Source organism: Bos javanicus, chromosome 23 (genome assembly GCF_032452875.1).
Source record: "Bos javanicus breed banteng chromosome 23, ARS-OSU_banteng_1.0, whole genome shotgun sequence".
Lineage (NCBI taxonomy): Eukaryota > Metazoa > Chordata > Mammalia > Artiodactyla > Bovidae > Bos > Bos javanicus.
In genome coordinates this window covers 16212494-16227413 of record NC_083890.1, presented here as the reverse complement: position 1 = coordinate 16227413, position 14920 = coordinate 16212494, and the positions used below count along the sequence as shown (strand labels likewise).

Below are 14920 nucleotides of genomic sequence, written 5' to 3'. Positions count from 1 at the left end.
TTTGGAAGAAAAAAATGACTAGGTTGAGTGAACCTAGAAGAAGCGTTTGGGCCCAGCCTTGGATGATAAACGTGCCAGAGCCTAAGCGGAGGGCAAGGGAGGATTCAAGGGTCTGTGCAAATCCCCAGGGTAGGTACAGGTGCTCAGTGAACACTATGAAGAATTGAACATTTACTGAATTCATACAGAAACTGCACTCTGGCACGAGTACACATCCAGCCACATCATAGTGGCTCATACCCAGGACACATAGACTGAAACCAAAATTAATTTCATTGTGGGTTCATGACAAGTCAGGTATGGGAGGAAATGTCTTTGCTTCTTTTACATGAGTTCTGCCTTGATGACTACATCCCTAAAGTGCATCTGTGAATTTGTAAAGAAAGACCCGTATGGACTGGACACACCTCTTCCTGGGTGTGTTCTCCTCCCCTTTTGCTCGAATTAAGATTGAGGAGTTCATCGTGGATTATTGTTCTTCTGGTTTCTCTGTTCAAAACCATACTTACCCGAAAGGAGTGTCTCTTCACTTCTTTATATTTGGGTTGTTTATATTTTTCTCTGTGTTAAAAAAGCCTGCACCACATCTACTTTATCCATTCATCTGTTGTTGGACATTTAGCTTGTTTCCATGTCCTGGCTATTGTAAACAGCGCTGCAGTGACAACTGGGGTGCAGACAGACAGCTACTGAGAATCTGCTGTACAGTACAGGGAACTCAATTCAGTGCTCTGTGATGACCTAGAGCATGGGAGTGGGGAGAAGTTCCAAAAGAGAAGGGATATATGGATATCATACATATATCACAATGCATATATCACTCTGTTGTACATCATAAACTAACCCAACATTGTTAAACAATTATACTCCAGTAAAAATAAAGTCTTCCCAGGTGGTACAGTGGTAAAGAATCCACCTGACAATATAGGAGGCACAGGAGATGCAGGTTTGATCCCTGGGTGGGAAAGATCCCCTGGGAGTAGGAAACTGCAACCCACTCCAGTATTCTTGCCTGGAAAATGCCATGTACATTGGAGCCTAGTGAGCTGGCATCCAAGGGGTTGCAAAGAGCTGGACACAACTGAGCACACACACACAAACACAAAAATAAAATACAACAGACCAAACAAAAAGCCTGAAGGCATCTACTTTTGGACAAGATAAAACAACAGGATCCAGATTTATCCTTCTGCCTTCAACAACTACAAAAGCAGATTAAAATATATGAAAAAATAGGTGCTGGGGTACAAGGAAGGCCTGGATGGGGGAGGCACATGAGGAAACTTTTGAGGGTGATGAATATATTCACTATCTTGATTATACTGATGATTTTATAAAATGTAGATTATATACTTTAAATACAAGTTTATGTCAATTTTATCTAAATAAAACTGTTTAAAAAGTACTGGAAAGAAAAAAAAAAACCCAGCTTGGAAGCACAGGTCCATAAAACAAACAAACAAACAAAACAGTAAAACCTCCTATGCTATTCCTTGGGTAGTTTCCCTTTCTTTTAGCAAATTTTAAAAATTACTGTTAAGCAGAGGTGAAAAATACTCCTATGCTATTTAATTGAATAATCTCCCCTCTTTTTATAAGATCTGTTAAGCACTGGGATGCTAATAAAGTTAAAGCTCCTGGACCTTCACTTGTAGAGTTCTTTCCAAAGTTCTATAGCTAATTTTCTGTTTGTAATTGTGTTTTCTTTTTTTAAAAGGCCCCAAATTGTATTGTATTATATAAGATTCAGGCTCCATGAAACCTGGAGGCAACCCTAACTTTTTTTTCCCCCACACCGTACAGCTTGTGAGATCTTAGTTCCTCCACCAGGGACTGAATCTGCCCCCGGGCAGAGTACAGAGTCCTAACAACTGGGCAGACAGGGAATCCCCCAACCCTACTTTAAAAAAAAGAAAAAAGATTTTATTATAGAGCAACATCCAGACTCCAGATCCAGCTGCCGAAGAGACCATGTTATGACCGTGTTATGCTGCGGGTACTTGTGGGCACAGCAGGCATCCATGGCTTCCCTCCCTTCAATTGGAGTGGGGATGGTAGTGGTGGGCAGGGGCTTCTTAAGGGTCCCTCTTACCACTTGGGTCTGGAGGCAGTATGATCTTCACTTTGATGCCCAGCACACCCTGTCTGAGCAGCATATGGAGCCAGCTGGTGTCTGCGTAGGAGTTAACAGGGTCTCCACTGTGGATCATCAGTCCATCCGTAACTTCATGGATTTAACCCTCTGTCCTCAGTTTCCCAGGCACTACAACCTAGCAGCCTTGGCCCCACTCTTCATGATGACCCATAGCACACTCCAACAAGCCCTCCTAGAAGTGTGTGCTGCAGACTCTGCCAGGGCAATGGCTCATGGAGCTCTCCTGTCTGCCTTTCCCCTGTAAAGTTCTACATGGCCCTCAGGGAAGCGAAATCTCTTCTGAAGCACAGCAGTTAATTCCTGAATCCGCAGGCCCTTCTCACCAATAACATTTCTGTGTCCAGGGAACCATGATAATGATTTCTGTCCTTGTTGGTTGAAGTCGGACTTCAACAGGGGCATCATCTTTGACCAGTACCCAAGTGAGAGGCTTGTTCAGTTCAGCCTTGAGGACGCCATCAGAGACCTCTTGGACACTGGCACTGCCATCTTGCCACCCGGCGCCATCTTAAGGAATGGCCCAATGCTGCTGTTAAATGACCTAAGGAGTGTGATGTGAGGAAATTGGTCCCATTGCTATTGCAGACAGAACACAAACACACAAAGAACTTTAGGACTATGGTGGTCTAGAGTACCATTCTCTCCTGGGATAAGCCTCTGTGAACTTGCTAACAGCCGCTGAGGAGCTGTGAATAATATTTCAGACTTCTTCACTTGCTTTCTCATCAGCTGCTCGATCTAGAGGGACCCAAGTGTGACGGAGAAAAACTGACCCAATAAATGTAATTCGGCTTCAGTAGCTTCAGAATGCATTTCCTGCCACCCTCAACTCTAGAATTGAGCAAGCAAAGTAGGCTTTGCCTTGGGTGCTCTTTGTGAATTTGCATTGGAGAATTTCAGTTCCAACCCCTTCAGAGTGGGTGTCCTGAAATGATCATGGAAATAGGATCTTTTACTACATTTTGGGCCACATTTCACACTGTTCCTTAGTAAAATATCCCTGCTCTTCCTCTCTGTGAACCACACCCCACTTTTCCCTCAGTACAAGTTTGGTGCCTTCTTCCTGGAATTGCCTTTGGATATCTATCTAGTGCTGAGTGAAATCGTCTTCCCTCAACCCGAGCACGTAAGATATGACTGTTCTTGAAGCTTTTAGGAGTTTAGACCCCAACTCCTATAACCATGTGATCTTGCTGCTGCTGCTGCTAAGTTGCTTCACTTGTGTCCGACTCTGTGCGACCCCATAGACGGCAGCCCACCAGGCTCCCCTGTCCCTGGGATTCTCCAGGCAAGAACACTGGAGTGGGTTGCCATTTCCTTCTCCAATGCATGAAAGTGAAAAGTGAAAGTGAAGTTGCTCAGTCGTGTTCGACTCATAGCGACCCCATGGGCTGCAGCCTACCAGGCTCCTCTGTCCATGGGATTTTCCAGGCAAGAATACTGGAGTGGGATGCCATCGGGTAAGTGATCATTTTTCCGAGCAGAGAGTCCCCAATAATAATTCATTTTCCACACTCATATGTGTTAATTCTGTAATTAAAATATTTTATGATGTCTATAACAATTCCTACTGATGGCCCAGAGTTGGCATGAAACTTAACTGAGATAATATATGTAAATATCTTTCATAAGCTAAAAATGCTGTACAAACATAAGGTACTGGCACAGATGATGTTTCAAATATTTAATGACCGGTAGGCACTGGCCTTGACCAATCAGAATAGTCTTCAATCACAGCACTGGAGCTCAGTCCGGTAGGTTTCCTAATGGGCCAAATTTTAACTCTTTAGTCAGTAAATTAAAGGAAGGTTTGCTGTTTCCTGAAGGAGAATAGTGGTCTAATGGAAGGCAACTCGGGGAGGTAGCAACTATATTCTTTTTCAGGTTCTTTTCCCTTATAGGTTATTACAAGATACTGAATATAGTTCCCTGTGCTATTGAGTAGGTCCTTGTTGGTTATCTATTTTATGTATAGTAGTGTATATATGTTAATGCCAACCTCCTAATTCATTCCTCCTCCCTTTCCTTTTGGTAGCCATAAATTTGTTTTCTATGTCTGTGAGTCTCTTTCTGTTTTATAAATATGTTCATTTCTATCTTTTTTTGTTAAGATGCCACATATAAGCAATACCATATGATATTTGTCTTTCTCTGTCTTACTTACTTCACTTATGATAATCTCTAGGTTCATCCTTGTTGCTGCAAATGACATTATTTCATTCTTTCTTATGACTGAGTATTCCACATCTTCTTTATTCATTAATCTGTCAATGGTTATCTAGGTGTTTCTGTGTCTTGGCTATTGTAAATAATGCTGCAATGAACATTGGGATGCATGCATTTTATAAAATATTTTTGAACAAAAATGAAACACAACACATAAAATTTTGTGGAATGAAGTTAAATCAGCTCTTAAAGGGAAATTTATAGCATTATAAATTAGCTTATATTAGAAGAAAGGTCTTAAATCAACAGACTAAGCATCCATCTTAAGAAACCAAGAAAAGCAAAGTAAGCCAAATGAAGGTGGAAGGAAGGAAATAATAAAGCGAGAAAAAAAAAGCCACTTAAAACTGAAAAATAATAAAATCAGTAAAATCAAAAGCTGGTTCTTTGAAAAGATCAATGAAATCAAAGTACTATTAATAACAATTAAAAAATAGAAAAGACACAAATTACTGATGTCATTAAAGACCTCAGAGATGTTAAAAAAAAAAGTACTCTAAATAACCCTATGTATATAAATTCAATAACTTAGATGAAATGGACCAATTCCTTAAAAGCCACAAAACTCCAAAACTCACCCAAAGAAGAAATAGGTAACATATGTATTAAAGAAATGGAATCCACAGGTTAAAAACCTTAAAAACAAACAAACTTCCAGGCCCAATGGCTTCACTGGTAAGTTCTATCAAACTTTAAAAAAACAAATAGCACTATTTCTATACAATCTCTTCCAGCAAACAGAAGGGAAGGGAAAGGAACACTTCCCAACCCATTTTATGAGGCTAGAATTGCCTTGATACCAAAAAAACTAGACAAAGACAGTACAAGAAGAGAAAATTATAGACCACTATCCCTCATGAACAGTACACAAAAATCGTGAAACAGCAACAACAACAACAAAAAACTAGAAAATCAAATCTAGCAATATATAAAAAGACTACTACTCCATGACCAAGTGGGATTTATCCTAGACATGCATGACTGGCTCCAAATATAAAAATCAATCAGTGTAATTCACCATATTAAAAAACTAAAGAGGAAAAATGACTTGAGTATATCCAACAATGCAGAAAAAGCATTTGAAGTCATCCAGCATCCATTCATGATAAAAACTCTCAGCGATATAGAAATAGAAGGAAATTTCCTTAATTTGATAAAGGCCATCTACAAAATACCTACAGTTAATGTAATGTTTAATGGTGAAATACTGAATGCTTTCCCCTAATATCAGGAACAAAGCAAAGATGTCCTTTCATCACTCCTATTCAGTGTAATACAGGAAGTCCTAGTCAGTGCAATAAGTCAGAGAAAGTAGCAATAAAAGGCATACAAAAGCATATGAAAGAAAATATGGCCTTTCTGGCAGTGACGACCTCCCCATGAGAACGTGACTTTCGCAAAGGATCACCTTCATCCCTCTCCAGAAGTGGAAAAGAGGAAACACAGGAAGACGTGCCTGATGCAGAGCTCCAATTTGTATTTCATGGATGTGAAATGCCCAGGATGCTATAAAATCACCACTATCTTTCGCCATGCACAAATCATAGTTTGGCTGCTCTATTGTCCTCTGCCAGCCTATAGGAGAAAAGCAAGGCTTACAGAAGGATGCTTCTTCAGATGGAAGCAGCACTTAAAATACCCTGTATCAGGATGAATGGGAAACCATCCCAATAAACACATTTTGGATACAGAAAAAATAAAGAATATTGTGTATTTGTAGATGACATGATTTTCTACATAGAAAATCCCAAGTAATTTACTAAAAACTCTTAGATTAACAAATGAAGGGACTCCCCTGGTGGTCCAGTGGCTAAGACTCTGAGCTCTCAATGCTGACGCCCTTGGTTTGATCCCTGGTGGGGGAACTAGATCCCACATGCCACAAAAGACCCTGTGCAGCCAAATAAATAAATAAAAATAAATATTTTTTTTAAAAAATGAAGTTAGCACAACTATAAGAGATAAGGCTAATTCACAAAACGATTATATTTCTATATGTTTAAACAATTCGGAAATCAAAATTCAAAATATATTTCATTTAAAAAATTTAAAAGAGAAATACTTAAATATAAATTTAACAAAACTTGTTCAGGATCTGCATGCTGACAACTATAAACACTAAAGAAAGATATCAAAGGACATAAATAAATGGAGAAACATACTGGATTCATGGATTGGAAGATCCAATTTAGTTGAACATGCCAATTTTCTCCAAGAAATCAATAGATTTAATACAATTCCAATCAAAAGTCTAATCAAAAGTAAGATTTCTGCAGATATAGACAAGCTGGTTCTTACATTTATTTGGAAAGGGGAAGGGAGCAGAATAGCCAACACAATTTTGAAAAAGAAGGATCAAGTAGGAGAAATCAGTCTACCCAATTTTAAAACTTACTATAAAGGAAGAATAATCAAGATTCTGTTCTAATAAGGTGGATGAAACTGGAGCCTATTATACAGAGTGAAGTAAGCCAGAAAGAAAAACACCAATACAGTACCCTAATGCATATATATGGAATTTAGAAAGATGGTAACAATAACCCTGTGTACAAGACAGCAAAAGAGACACTGATGTATAGAACAGTCTTATGGACTCTGTTGGAGAGGGAGAGGATGGGAAGATTTGGGAGAATGGCATTGAAACATATATAATATCATGTATGAAACGAGTTGCCAGTCCAGGTTCGATGCACGATACTGGATGCTTGGGGCTGGTGCACTGGGACGACCCAGAGGGATGGTATGGGGAGGGAGGAGGGAGGAGGGTTCAGGATGGGGAACACATGTATACCTGTGGCGGATTCATTTAGATATTTGGCAAAACTAATACAATATTGTAAAGTTTAAAAATAAAATAAAAAAAAGATGCTGTGGTGCGGGTGGAGGGATAGAGGCAGAGACCAATGGATCAGTCTGTATCAAACAACTGAGTCAGAAAATGTCAATTACTGACAAAGGTAAAACAGCAATTCAATGGTTAAAAGATAGTCTATTCAACATATGATGTTGGAATAACTGAACATCCAAATGCAAAAGTATGCCACAAGAAGCTAAAGTCAAAAAAATCTTGACCTCAATCTCACACTTCATTGAAAAATAGATCATAGATGTAAAGTGTAAAACTATAAAACTTTCACAAGAAAATAAGAGTAGAAATGTTCATGACTTGGGATCAGGGAGCTTTCTTAGACTTGATATCAAAAGCACAACCCAGAAAAGAAAAAAATGGACAAACTGGACTTTATTAAAATGAAAACCTTTGGCTTTGTGAAAGACATCAAGAGAATGGAAAGCTATAGATGTGGGGGGAAGTATTTTCAAATCATATACCCAACAAAGGACTTGTATCTAGAAAAACTCTCAAAACTCAATAGTAGGAAAGCAAACAACCCAACTAAAAACGAGGAGAACATCTTGTTACAGTTTAATTCTTATAATCCTTAAAACAAAAGTTGTTTAGTTGCTAAGTCACGTCTGACTCTTTGCTACTGCGTACACTGTGGCCTGCCAGGCCCCTCCATACCTGTCATTTATTGATGTATCTATTTTCGGCCGGTCTGGATCTTCATTGCCGTGTGCTGGCTTTGTCTATGTGGTGAGCTGGGGCCACCCTCCAGTTTCGGTGCTTGGGCTTCCTGTTGTGGTGGCTTCTCTTGTTGTGGAGCACGGGCTTTAGGGGCATGGACTTCAATAGTTGTGGCTTGAGGGCTCTAGAGCACAGACGAAGTAGCTATGCCACATGGGCTTAGCTGCTCGACAGCATATGGGATCTTCCTGGAACAGGGATCAAACCAGTGTCCCCTGCATTGCAAGGCAGATTCTTAACCACTGTACCACCAGGAAAGCCCCCAAAGATACCTATCTTGATAGGAAATGATGACCAATGTCTTTCGTTTGGTTTCAATGCCATTTTAAAATATAGTGCTTTCTGGATAATTTACATTACTATGAAGTGAAGTGAAGTCGCTCAGTCGTGTCCGACTCTTCACGACCCCATGGGCTGCAGCCTACCAAGCTCCTCCGCCCATGGGATTTTCCAGTCAAGAGTACTGGAGTGGGTTACCATTTCCTTCTCCAGGGGATATTCCCCACCCAGGGATTGAACCCAGGTCTCCTGCATTGTAGACAGACACTTTACTGTCTGAGCCACCGGGGAAGTCTTTACATTACTGTAGGTGGGAACAAAAATAATTGAGGTTTAAAATTAATTCTGTTTAATATCAATATTACAGGAAAAGTATAAGTAAGCACTTTATTCACTTCAGTTTGATTTAAGTGATCAGCTCTTCTAGATCAGCCCCTTAAATATGAATTCCATATTCCTTCCACTGTGCTTTGCTCAGTTCCTGTGCATATCTTATCACAGAACCTTTCTTATTTTACAGTATTAACGTGTCTCCTGAGGGTAGTTTTTACTTTATTTCCAAGCCCTAGCATAGTAACTGGCAGGTAGTAACCAGTCAGTGTGTTTGCTGAATAATTAAAGACTTGTAAAGAAAAAGTAAAATTATTGATGAAATAATTAAATGGCAACAATAACTAAATGGCAACAACCAAAAATTCTGATAATATTACCATGCTTTTAGAATGGTCCCTGATGTGATACTGCTATATTTAAAATGGATAACTAACAAAGACCTACTGTATAGCACAGGGAACTCTGCTCAGGTAACTGGCAGCCTGGACAGGAGGTTGAAGGAGAATGGATACATGTATATATATGGCTCCACAGCCTTGCCATCAGTAGATACTGCCAGGCTTTTGTCGCTACTGATGTTTTTTTCATCCGATGAGCTATATAATAGGATCTCAGTGAAAAGTGAAAGTGAAAGTCACTCACTCATGTCCGACTCTTTGCAATCACAGTCCGTGGAGTTCTCCAGGCCAGAATACTGGAGTAGGCAGCCTTCCCCTTCTCCAGGGGATATTCCCATCCCAGGGATCAGACCCACATCTCCTGTATTGCAGGTGGGTTCTTTACCAGCTGAGCCACAAGGGAAACCCAATATATATGGCTGAGTCCCTTCACTCTTCTCAACTCAATTCCAAAGGAGAAAATAAATATTAAGTCAATAAATAGATTTAAAAAAACAACAACAGCAAAAAAAACCCAAACCACACCTTCTATATGCAGGCTCAGCAACTCAAAGAGTAATTATCCTACTTATTGTTGGTTTAAAACTCAACATTCAAAAACCTAAAATCACGGCATCCGATCCCTTAAGACTCTTAAGAGTCTTCTCCAACACAACAATTCAAAAGCATCAGTTCTTCAGGGCTCAGAGTAATGTCTCTGCTTTTTAATATGCTGTCTAGGTTGGTCATAGCTTTTCTTCCAAGGAGCAAGAAACTTTTAATTTCATGGCTGCAGTCACTATCTGCAGTGATTTTGGAGCCCAAGAAAATAAAGTCTGTCACTGTTTCCCCACTTATTTGCCATGAAGTGATGGGATCGGGTTTGAGCAGGCTCCAGGAGTTGATGATGGACAGGGAAGCCTAGTGTGCTGCAGTCCATGGGGTCGCAAAGAGTCGGACACGACTGAGCAACTGAACTGAATTGAATTATCCTATACAATCATACAATCGTGCTTCAGGTTTTTAGAGCAACGGGTTGAACTGAAAAAGCTAGACAGGGGTGCTTTCTGATGTGAAATTGTTACCATTCAGAGGTTTACTGTGTTGTTTTTATTCTTTGACTTAATTTCATTTTCTATTTCAGGCTGGATTTATTGATAAACACTCTGAGGCTATTTCTGTAAAAAAAAAAAAAAGTGTGTATTAAGAGTTCACTGCTGCTGCTGGTGTTAAGTCGCTTCAGTCGTGTCCGACTCTGTGCGACCCCATAGATGGTAGCCCACCAGGCTCCCCCATCCCTGGGATTCTCCAGGCAAGGACACTGGAGTGGGTTGCCATTTCCTTCTCCAATGCATGAAAGTGAAGTCACGCAGTCGTGTCCGACTTTAGTGATCCCATGGACTGCAGCCTACCAGGCTCCTCCACCCATGGGATTTTCCAGGCAAGAGTACTGGAGTGGGTTGCCATTGCCTTCTCCATAAGAGTTCACAGTGGGTTACAAATGATGTTTTCTTTTTGCATCCTATTGTTTTTTTTAAAATTCTGTAGTGAACATGTATTACTTTATAAACCAATAACCTAAATACATTATAAGAACCAAAGTCAACTGCTAACTGGAGTATCTTCCACATAGAAAAATTTCTGGACCATGTTTTAATTTATAGGCAAGAATGGGCTTAGTTACTCTAGGTATGATATCTAGTGGTTGTAAAATGAGTGCTTCTAAAAGGGTTTCAGAGTTCCCTTAAAAGGTTGTGTAAACAATTTGGCAGTTCCTCAAAAAGTTTAACAGAATTGCCATATGACCCAGCAATTCCACTCCTATGTGTATACCCAAAAAAACTGAAAATAGGTGTTCAAATAAGTAGGGCTTCCCTGGTAGTTCAGCTGGTAAAGAATCCACCTGCAGTGTAAGAGACCCCGGTTCAATTCCTGGGTTGGGAAGATGCCCTGGAGAAGGGATAGGCTACCCACTTCAGTATTCTTGGACGTCCCTTGTGGCTCAGCTGGTAAAGAATCCGCCTGCAATGCGGGAGACCTGGGTTCAAATAAGTACATATACACTCATGTTCACCACAGCATTATTTACAATTGCCAAAAGCTGGAAACACAACTCACATGTTATCAACTGATGAACTGATGAAAAAATATTAATACCAACATAAGGGGATATCACCCAGCCATAAGAAAGAATGAGTATTGACACATGCTACATCATGAATTTACCTTGAAAACATTGCTATGTGAAAGCAGGCAAACAGGAAAGGTCACGTTTTATATGATTCCATTTATATGAAATATCCAAAATAGGTAACCCTAAAGACAGAAGGCAGGTAAGTGGTTGCAAGGCCCTAGAGGAAGGGAAGGATGGGGAGTGACTGCTTAACATGTATTGTGTTTCCCTTTGGGGTGATAAAAATGTTTGGAACTACATAGATGTGTCACTGAACTATGTTCTTTAAAATGCTTAATTCTGTGTTCTGTGACTCTTACCTCAATTTTTAAAAAAGAGATGAAGTGTGTCCCTGCAGTCTTCTTCACATTTGCAGCAAAAATCTTTGTTTTTCAAGGAAATTATAAAGGATAAATTTAGTTTAGCCCGTATCTGAATAGTTAAGAACTCTGAGTGGCATGAGAATTAATCAGTGATATGCACTTTTTTGAAAGTGATCTGAATAGTCTAAAAATGTTCAGAGGAATTGAGTAGTCGGAATGGTTACAAATCAGCATAATGAACTCCCTTTGTATAGGCTATTCATGTGTGAAAAGAATCTCTTGAACCCTAACGGTCCTTGCAATTCTTGGGATCCAGTGCCTGTCAAAGGTACCTTTTTGTTGTGATGTTGGTTTAAGCGTGAGAGAAGTAAAGGTGAGGTGTTACCTACAAAATTCGACTTTGGGGCCTGGAATGTTTCTAAAAATTTTGAAATCTTAGGCTTCTCTCTTCACTTAACGATGGTTCTTTCAAACATCTGATTTTTTAAAAAAAATTCTTGGACTACCTCGTTTTTCCTTTGAAAGTACGTAAGACCCTCTTCATGATGTCTAGCAAATGACTATCCTTAAAAAAAAAAAAAATCAACACAAAGTCATTTACTGAAACTCACTGTTTGAATTTTCCATTTCCGTGTTATTTACTCTTAACCATGATCCTGAAAATTTCAGATAGAAGTCCTGAGCTGGCTATTTTCTGCCCTCTCCAAACTCACTCTTACCTTCTCCTAGCATATCCTGTACCCCGGCAGGCTGACCTATACGGATTTCAATAGGCTCCAGAGTCTCTGACTTCCTGTAGGGTTCAGCCAATGGGAGGCACGTGCTGGAGGTCAGAGGGCAGGGGCAGAGAGTGCTCTTTGCATGCTGCCGGTTGACTGTGGGTGTGTTCTGTGTTGTGTTCTTACAGGAGACAGTCACTAATGTTGTGTAACCCTCTCACACATGACTTCAGCAACATCCTTCCCTGTATTCCAGATATTTCTCTTTCTTGCCCTTTCTGACTTATGGGTTTGTTTAAGGTTCCACACTGCTTTTAGTCCTCTGGTGCTATGTTGTCTGTTCCTGGTTTCCCTCAGCTCTGCACAAGCGAAGTCGCTCAGTCGTGTCCGAGTCTTTGCGACCCCATGGACTGTAGCCTACGAGGTTCCTCCATCCATGGAATTTTCCAGGCAAGAATACTGGAGTGCGTTGCCATTTCCTTCTCCAGGGGATTTTCCTGACCCGGGGATTGAACCCGGGTCTCCAGCATTGCAAGCAGAAGATTTTACCATCTAAACCACCGGGTCCAGAGCAAAATGAAAAAGCAGAACTTTTCGTTCAAAAACCACAATGAATTTCAAGATGGCGACCAACATCGCCATCTTGATTGAACAGTGCTGGGACCTTCTAAGTGCGGGGTCTAATGTGACTACACAAGCTGCATATACATGAAGCCCGCCCTTCTTGCACAGTATTTTAAACAATTCTTACCCGAAATGCTCCTCTGTTACCTGTTGAAGTGTGCCGGCCAGGTTAATTTTCTAATAGGAGGTCTTAAGTGTTCTCTTTCCCATTAAAAAAAAAAATTGTGACTCCATTGGGGCTTCTGGAACAGTAGTTGTGATCTATATTTAGATTTAAAAACTGTGCAGTTTAAAACTTTTTTAGTAGATTTGCATCTCCAGTAGGAAATTCACTTACTTTTTCTTCCTCAACGTTATACCGAAAAAAGCCACTCCTTTGCGAACCAGCGGGGGCCACCATCATAACCCTTGAGTCTGATTCACCATGGGCTGGTACCCTAGCTGAAATGTGTGACTCCCAAGCATGCCTTCTAGGCAGGTGCAGGAATTTTTAGCAGGAATTTCTAGCAGGAATTTCAACCAATGTGTTGCTTTTGTGTGTATGTGTGTGTGTGTGTGTGTGTGTGTGTTTTTGGTACCAGATACAGAATCTACCAAATAGGCTAGCTTTTTCTCCTCCCTCTTGGAAATAAGACTTAAACTGAGAACCGTCTCATAGTCTGGAACCTATTTTCTCTCTCTGGCTAGAAACTTGCCTGAGATAGCGATCTCTTAGTATTACTAAATAAACACCAGTTAGGCCTCCTGTCTTGAGTAAGGCCTGCTCTCTCAACACCGTCTTTAACAGACTTGGGGGTTAAGGTGACAGTCAACATATCATGCTATCTTATTGGTTTCAAAATGGGAGTCCCATAAGCCCTCTTGTGCCAGGACTTTTTGCTTTTGTTGCTTTGGTAGCAAACAAACATGAGTTTCAGAAATACTCTACAACTCTTGTGTTTCACTGCTTGAACTTGCCACAGGCTTTTTTGCCCTTGACCACTGAGCCTTTTTCAACAACTGTGGGAGTTACATCCATCACTTGTTTCTTTTCTTTTTTTTTAGCTTTTTATTTTGTGTTGGGTATAGCCGATTAAGAATGTTGTGATAGTTACAGGTGAAGAGTGAAGGGACTCAGCCATATATATACATGTATCCATTCTCCTTCAACCTCCTGTCCAGGCTGCCAGGTTACCTGAGCAGAGTTCCCTGTGCTATACAGTAGGTCTTTGTTAGTTATCCATTTTAAATATAGCAGTATCACTCGTTTCTAAGGTATACACTGATGGGTTCTACACACACAGTCCATTGATTTGGTCATGTTGCATCTCAGAGCCTTGGATAGAGCAGGAAGCAGAAGTGGGATTTCCGTGTTTTTCTGCCCATTTCTCCACGCCTGGTTTTCCCAGTTTTTATTCTTTTAAAAAAATTTTGGCCATGCACTCCGCATGTGGAATCTTAGCTCCCAATAAGGGATCAAACCCAAGCCTCATGCATTGGAAGCATAGAGCTCTAACCACTTAACTGCCAGGGAAGTCTCAGTTTTTAAGAAACTCTCCTGAACAGTCACCTTTAATAAAAAGTATTATACAGAAAAGTTCACTTCTTTGAAGATTTACCAAATATATTGTCTCATCTTTTCTCTGAAATGCAAATTTTCTCTCAAGAACAAACTTTCATTTCAAAAGGGGGTCATATGAAAAAAAAAATCCAACTGTTTAAATCCGGAGCATAGAAAAATTACTCCTAGAACAATACACAGAATGTTCATTGGGCCTAAAACATTTCATTTGTTTGTGAATCGGCTACATTTCCATTCATTTGGGGTCTGTTCTTGAGCTAGGCAAATAACCAGTGTGGCCACAAAAATGAGCCTTCTCTTGTGAAAGCCAACAACAGAATTGCTTAGACTTTTAGTCTGGATGGCTGGAAGGGCCTGAGAGGTCTTATACCCAAACTACAAATGAGGCAACTCAGGACAACGTTTCTGGACTGGGTGACAGAACTGATGCACAGAGTTGAGAATTTTGCCCAAGGTATCAGATTCCTAATCCATGCAATGTTGAAGTGGCTCTATGGAGACACACAGTTTGGGGGAAAATTGGCCCCCCGTTTTAATGTGCCTGTTCCTCCATCACCCATTCCT

General features: G+C 40.3%; 2 pseudogenes; one reads left to right on the top strand and one right to left on the bottom strand.

Annotated features, from left to right (window-relative positions):
- Nucleotides 1-1284: 1284 nt before the first annotated feature.
- LOC133237058 (small ribosomal subunit protein uS3-like) lies at nt 1285-3627 on the bottom strand (annotated as a pseudogene).
- Nucleotides 3628-5044: 1417 nt separating this feature from the next.
- On the top strand, nt 5045-6119 carry LOC133237057 (small ribosomal subunit protein eS27-like; annotated as a pseudogene).
- The last annotated feature ends 8801 nt before the right edge of the window (nt 6120-14920 follow it).